This window comes from Eptesicus fuscus, chromosome 24, assembly GCF_027574615.1.
Source record: "Eptesicus fuscus isolate TK198812 chromosome 24, DD_ASM_mEF_20220401, whole genome shotgun sequence".
Lineage (NCBI taxonomy): Eukaryota > Metazoa > Chordata > Mammalia > Chiroptera > Vespertilionidae > Eptesicus > Eptesicus fuscus.
Window position 1 is genome coordinate 7,360,137 of NC_072496.1, and position 7,459 is coordinate 7,367,595.

At 51.9% G+C, this 7,459-nt stretch overlaps 1 non-coding gene across 1 annotated transcript; it reads right to left on the minus strand.

Annotated features, from left to right (window-relative positions):
* Positions 1–4,294: 4,294 nt before the first annotated feature.
* Positions 4,295–4,367, minus strand: TRNAT-UGU (transfer RNA threonine (anticodon UGU)). The gene has a single exon. It is a non-coding gene; the product is annotated as a tRNA-Thr (tRNA).
* Between the last annotated feature and the right edge of the window lie 3,092 nt (positions 4,368–7,459).

The following is a 7,459-nucleotide window of genomic DNA, read 5'->3' on the forward strand; positions in this document are numbered from 1 at the left end:
TTATTGTTATTTGCAGATAATTTGCCTGACTTTGTGCAATAAGTCATAACTGTGGAACTGTTAAATGAATTTCTTATTTCAGATTCTAAATGATCCATGTTGGATTTACTATTATGACAAATGTTTTGGTGATGAGTTCTGTTGAGAAACTTTGGAAACCAAGAAAGATCTAGAAAAGGACTCTTCCTCTTTCTCCTTTGGTGTTAAGACGGGACAGTTTGCGGCTGAGTGACCTGATTCCAGAAGAGGAATTTGGGTCAGAGAAGGTGGAGGGGGCTGGCTGGTTCCAGCTGGCGCTGGCTTAGCTTCAGAGGGCTCTAGGCTTGTCTGCCTTTGTGTCTGTATCTGGCACAGCTAAGCCATGCTTTGGAGCTCCCGAGTCCTCCCCTTTCTCTGGGAAACGGGGTACAGCAGTAGGCAGCTGGACAGGGGAGGAGACAGCCAGTGAAATAGGGTCCCAGGGTCACACAGTAGGCCCGATGGGAAGTGAAATAGTGTCCCAGTCACACAGTAGGCCGATGGGAAATGAAGTAGTGTCCCAGGGTCACACAGTAGGCCCGATGGGAAATGAAATAGTGTCCCAGGATCACACAGTAGGCCCGATGGGAAATGAAGTAGTCCCAGGATCACACAGTAGGCCGGATGGGAAATGAAGTAGTGTCCCAGGGTCACACAGTAGGCCTGATGGGAAATGAAATAGTGTCCCAGTCACACAGTAGGCCTGTGGGAAATGAAATAGTGCCCCAGGATCACACAGGCCGATGGGAAATGAAGTAGTGTCCCAGGGTCACACAATAGGCCTGATGGGAAATGAAGTAGTGTCCCAGTCACACAGTAGGCCTATGGGAAATGAAAGAGTGTCCCAGTCACACAGTAGGCCTGTGGGAAATGAAAGAGTGTCCCAGTCACACAGTAGGCCTGTGGGAAATGAAATAGTGCCCCAGGATCACACAGGCCGATGGGAAATGAAGTAGTGTCCCAGGGTCACACAGGCCGATGGGAAATGAAGTAGTGTCCCAGTCACACAGTAGGCCCGATGGGAAATGAAGTAGTGTCCCAGTCACACAGTAGGCCGATGGGAAATGAAATAGTGTCCCAGTCACACAGTAGGCCGATGGGAAATGAAGTAGTGTCCCAGGGTCACACAATAGGCCTGATGGGAAATGAAGTAGTGTCCCAGTCACACAGTAGGCTGGTGGGAAATGAAATAGTGTCCCAGGATCACACAGTAGGCCGATGGGAAATGAAATAGTGTTCCAGGGTCACACAGTAGGACTGATGGGAAGTGAAATAGTGTCCCAGTCACACAGTAGGCCCGATGGGAAATGAAGTAGTGTCCCAGGGTCACACAGTAGGCCCAGTGGGGAAGCTTGGCTCGGAGTATGAGCTGAACTTTATAACATCTTGCGAAAACTGGTAGAGTGAGTGTTTCTTCAGTACTCTTGTCTTCCACACATTTACTGTTCACATAACTAGTATGTATTTGAGTTCCGTGAAGGCTCACTGACTTCAGAGAAAATCCAATATTTAAATGGCAAACCATGTATTTTCCTTATTGGCTTATATTCCCACTAAATTTAAACCGTCTGCAAGAACATTGGGGGACATACTATGCTTTGTCAGTAATTTAATTCAATACTTTAAATTTAGTAAGAAATGACTATCAACAAACAAGTACCCAACCTTCTAATAAACATCTGAGACAAGTAGGGGACTCGCAGAACCAGTAAAACCAAGTGAAAGCTCCGACGGAAGGGGCCAGCCCTGCATCCAATGCTCACACCTAACTGTGCAGTAAGGGCAGTGTGAACCCACGGCTGACATGGCTTTAGGTCCATGGGCTAAAGCCAGTTTCACGAATGATAACTGACAGCACTTAGCAAGCACTTTGGGCTGTGCATTTCGTCATGTCCTCACCACAGATCCTCTGAATCATCCCCATCTCACCGAGGAAGGGAGTCAGGTCCTCAGAGATTAACTAACTTGCCCCAGGTCACAACTGCTAGGCTTTAGCGGGGTTCCAAGGACCACGCTCCATGTATACTGTCTGTACCGACTCCCGAGTTAGTCAGGGCTTGCTTATTACATGCAGAACACTGAGCTGGGTGGCAGCCCTTCATTTAAAAAATTGTTCCTTGCTGGCATGGCACTGCACGTCTCTATTTTGTTTTGTAGATGCTACGACCTGAGGTGATAAATCAGCCCTTGCTCAAAGAGACACACATCTGCTGATCGCCCCAATGTGTGGCATTGGCCCAAGAGCCACGTTTCACTCCCTCGTCGTATATACCCCAGGTCTAGGAGGAGGCCTGTGCTGACGGGTTTCCAAGGAAAGCTGCCCCCTAAAATGCTCACCCCCTTTGCAGTTTCCGAGTAAGTAGTCCTGGTCCTGGGGTCATTCAGGATCTGAAATGGCTTTGCACACAGACATTCCGTACCAGCGAAGTGCTGACCCTTCTGTGAGCATGGGGAGTGTTTTTCCTGCCTGGGTGGGACCCATTTCCTCAGGGCCCTGGGGACACTTCACCTCACCGCACACACCCTGAGCACAGGAAGGCAAAACAACCCACGAACCTGTGTGTTTCAGCAGAGCTGAGAGCCGGCAGGCCAAGATGGACCGGTTAACTGCCACGCGTCCGAAACGGAAACCATCCCACACGCCACGATATTTTGAATTTCATTTAAAAAACCCTGCCGTTTGCATTTACGGATGCTTATGGCGTACAAAGGGTAAACATCGTACAGTTTGTACAGTCAATTTAAAGAATACATTTCTCTTGCCCTTTGTGGAGTTTAGAATTATTTTGGGGAGGCATTTGGTTTCATTTCAATCAGTGCCAGGCACAGTGCAGGCTTTGGGAGACCCAGAGGCCTCTGCGGACCCCAGTATTTCCTGGTTAGAAATGAACTTGACCTCAAGGTCACAGGGCTCTCACTCCCTACACCTGCAGAAATAGGAGAGCTGCAAATAGAGGCCACATGTGTACTTCCCTTAAAACTTTCTGTTAGCCACATTTTAAAAAAATAACTGGGTAAGCCCTAACCGGTTTGGCTCAGTGGATAGAGCGTCGGCCTGCGTACTGAAGGGTCCCAGGTTCGATTCCGGTCAAGGGCATGTACCTTGGTTGCGGGCACATCACCAGTGGGGAGTGTGCAGGAGGCAGCTGATTGATGTTTCTAACTCTCTGTCCCTCTCCCTTCCTCTCTGTAAAAAATCAATAAAATATATTTAAAAAAACCCCACTAGGTACAATGAAAGTAATTCTATACTTTATGTAATCCACCCTATCTACAATAGTAGCACTTCAACACATAATCAATGAAAACATTACTCATGGGAAGGTTTATATATAATATTTTTGGAACTAAGTTTTCCTAGTCCGGGCTGTGGTTTACGTTCTGCACATCTGGATCCGGACTGGCCAGGTTCCAGGCCTCAGGGCCACACGTGGCTAGAGGCTGCTTCACAGACAGCCCTTCACCCCGCTCCAGCCTGGGATGCGGGGGGAGGAGGTCGAGGGTGGGCACCCTCCTGCGTTCAGGAAAGACTCTTGGCTCTGGAGTCACGCGCGCTCTGCAATTCAGCGGGAAACGGAGGAATGAGGATGGCTGCAGGCACTGGCTTCCCGAGCAGCGTGGGCTGCTTGCTTTGGGCCCGGACCCGGGATGCAAGCTGGGCTGCAGGCTGGGCTGCGAGGCCGGGGTGCCACGTGGCGGCCACAGCCTGGCTTCCATCCCGGCCGCTGCTGGCCACGCTCCGGGGATGCTGGTCCGGCGTTTGGGGAGAGGCGGGCGGGAGCCGGTGCCACAGCGCCACCTGCCGGCCGCGCGCGCGCACTGCAGGCGCAGCGCCTCCTGCGCCCGCCCCGCAGCCCGCGCCCGGGTTCCCGCGGCGGCGGACGGACGCCCCCTCCGCTTCCCGCCACTCAACGCGGGACGCCGTCTCCCGGGCGCCGCGAGCGAGCCGCCGGGGCCTCGCGCCCCGGTTCCCAGCGCTCGGGCCCGCAGGTGCCGGGAGCGCCCCGGCCGCCGAGGATGGCTTTCCTATTTCTTTCTTTTTTTTTTTCCCCTTTTCTTTCTGCTCTTGGTTGCGGCCCAGCATTTTCTCTTCCGCGTCGCATCCAAAGCGCAGCGAGGACGCCCCGTCCCTTGCATTTCAGGAGGGAGGACGCTTGTCGTCGTGCCGGATGGCGTTTTCAGAGGTGACTTTTCCACTTTTGGGGAGTTTCTGTTCTGCAGGTATGCGAGCTAATGAAGGAAAAAAAAGGAAAAAAAAAAAAAAAAAGCCAGCCAAAGGCCCCAGCGAGGATCGAACTCGCGACCCCTGGTTTACAAGACCAGTGCTCTAACCACTGAGCTATGGAGCCCACTTGTTACCTGGGAGACTGCAATCCAAGGACATTGGAAGCAGCCCTGCTGGAGCTGGCAGGCTTGTGAGACTGGCTGACCCCAGGCACCCCCATCTCAATAATAATGGTTGCTGTGAAGACTGTGAAATGCCAGGAGAAAAAAAAAATGCCCACCATAGGATAGGCAGAAAAAATACCCCGAATCCCAACGTCCTAAGGTTAGGACCACAGAACACTGACTCATACCTGCGGTAAGTGATGCGAACAGACAGCGGCTGGAAGGGAAGATGCTAAAAGTAAATGTAGTCACCTTTCCGTCGGAGTACAGCTCTGCTGGTGCTGTGACCACTTGTATCGAGTTTAATACTCGTAGGGGAGTTAGGGGGCCTGTCTTTGCTTCTCAGGAGTAAGTGATTGGTGATGGATGAGTTTGTGATGGATGAGTTTGTTGATTCAACACACTCATATCCCACCCACCCTTGGAGAGAGTATAGGTTAAGCTCTGTCCTGCTCTTTTTTTTTTTTTTTAATATATTTTATTGATTTTTTTTCCCAGAGAGGAAAGGAGAGGGATAGAGAGTTAGAAGCACCGATGAGAGAGAAACATCATCGATCAGCTGCCTCCTGCACACCCCCCACTGGGGATGTGCCCGCAACCAAGGTACATGCCCTTGACCAGAATCGAACCTGGGACCCTTGGGTCCGCAGGCCGACGCCCTAACCACTGAGCCAAACCGGTCTTGGCTGTCCTGCTCTTTTTTTAAAAAAATGACTGGGATCACGAAACGATGCCTCATTCCCTTTTGCTTAGTGAACTGTTTACCAAAGGAATGAAGTCATGGCCACGGCATGATCCATCTCGGCATGAAGGAGAGAACGAAGAAGAGCACGTGTTCCCAGTGGCCCACAGGCCTCTCTGCTTTACCTCCTTCAAGCCCTTGCTCCTCACATTCTCTTTCTCGAGGAGACCTTTCTGCACCCGCTATTCAAAGCTGCACCGCCCCCCTCGTCCTCTCCCCATTCTGCTTAGCCCTCTCCCCCACGAGATAAAGGGCTACCTGTGTGTTTATTATTCTCTTTCTGCCTCTTCCTACCGGAATGTCGGCTCTTCGAGGTCAGGGGTGTTCGTTGTATTCCCCGCTGTGTTTTCAGCGCCCGGAATAGCGTGGAGCGCAGCGTAGGTGCTCAATAAGTGCTGACTGATTGACATCGATGATGCCATCCCACTGCGTTATAAACCCAACCCCGAACGCACATGGGGACGTGGCAGCAATTAGTGGCTTCAGGATCAGAGAGCTTACGTGTGTTTGTTCAGGGTCAGGTGAATCGGAGTGAGCCGGATGTGTGGAATCCCTGGCCTCTGGGCTGGTGTGTAGCGGGGAGAAACCCCAGCGCCATGGTCTTGGGGTCCAGTGCTGCGATTTCAGCCTTCCTGAATTGGTTGAGGTTTGTTCTGTGACCTAATATGTGGTCTGTCCTGGAGAACGTTGGAAGCAACTGTTTGCTTTTCGGTTTTTGGGATTCAGTTTGGGTGAAGTTGATCTCATCTCATGTGGCGTCGTGGTGTCCCAGGCTGGGCACAGGCATCGTGAGGGACGACATCTCAGCGTCCTCCTTTGTAAAACGCCAGTGATGATGATGAGGAGGAGGATGCTAATGATCACAATAACACTATCATCGCCTGTGGGTACTCGGGAAGAATCCGTGAAACCGTGTGTGTAAATACTTCCCACAGAGCCTGGCGTCTGGGGTATCCTTGGTATGAGTTATTATTATTATTTTTTAAGTGTATTTTATTGATTTTTACAGAGAGGAAGAGAGAGGGACAGAGAGTCAGAAACATCAATCAGCTGCCTCCTGCACACTCCCTACTGGGGATGTGCCCGCAACCAAGGTACATGCCCTTGACCGGAATTGAACCTGGGACCTTTCAGTCCGCAGGCTGACGCTCTATCCACTGAGCCAAACCGGTTAGGGCGGCATGAGTTATTTTTATTACTAGTTGCGCCTAAAAGTATTGTGTGCAGCCCTCCCAGTGTAGGGGGTGGCTCCCAGAGATGGGGGTGACAGGAGGCAGAGGGAGGGGTGAAGAACGGGGCCTTCAGGCGCCCAGACGGTGATTTCTGTAGCCAGAGCTCCTCCCCGACACCGGCTGAGTGAGATGTTAGCGCAGCTTTGGGAGAACTGAGTCATCTTCAGAGAGAAGAGCTTTTCTCGCCTCCCGCAAGACCGCGGATTAGAATGAACCCGATTGAAGTCGGACAGGGCCGGCTCTCCCCAAGGCCAGGAAGAGGGTCGTCTTTCAATGGGTGCAGCTGTCTTCCGTGATGTGCTTCCCCGTGACAGTGGGGCGGGGCTTCCACGCCTGGTGGGTAGAAGGAGATGCTAGCAATGGCTAGTTCAGGGACAGAAGGACAGTTGGGACATGGAGGGCATCCCAAGAATTGCTCAAGACGTTGGGGACAATCTTATGAGACAGAGAAACTAGCCAACCCCCAGCAGAGCTCCTGGTGAGCCCTGTAAGGGCGAAAAGACCTCTAGTCTAAGGGGGGGTGGGGCCTGAAGGTAGAAGCAGAGCTGGAGGGTCTTACAGTTCATCATCTGGTCGCATGGGTCTCAATTCTGGCTGCATGCTAGTTACCGGGGATTTAAAAAAAAAAAAAGTCATTGCCCAGGCTCCAGAAATTCTGGTTTAATTGGCTTGGGGTGAGGGCTAGGCATCTACACTAATAAAAGAGTAACATTCTAATTGACCGTACCTTTGTGACACCCACCAGCCAATCAGGAGTGAGTATGCAAATTAGCCCAACAAAGATGGTGGTTTAATTTGCAATCGCAGGCGCCCAGCGGCCGGGGGCAGGGCGGGACGCTTGAGACACCATGGCAACGACGCAGGCATTCTGCACCACCCCAGCCGCTCTGGGCCTCTGGGCAGCGTGGGAAGGCGGAAAGGCGGCTCCGGGGCCGGAGCGAAAAGGCAGCTCCAGCCAGAGCAAAGGCGGTGCTGGCAGCCAGGGGAAGGAAGGCCGATTCTTGCACGAATCTTCGTGCATCGGGCCTCTAGTTCCTTTATAAATGCTCTTCAAGTTATTCTATGGAGAACCTGATCT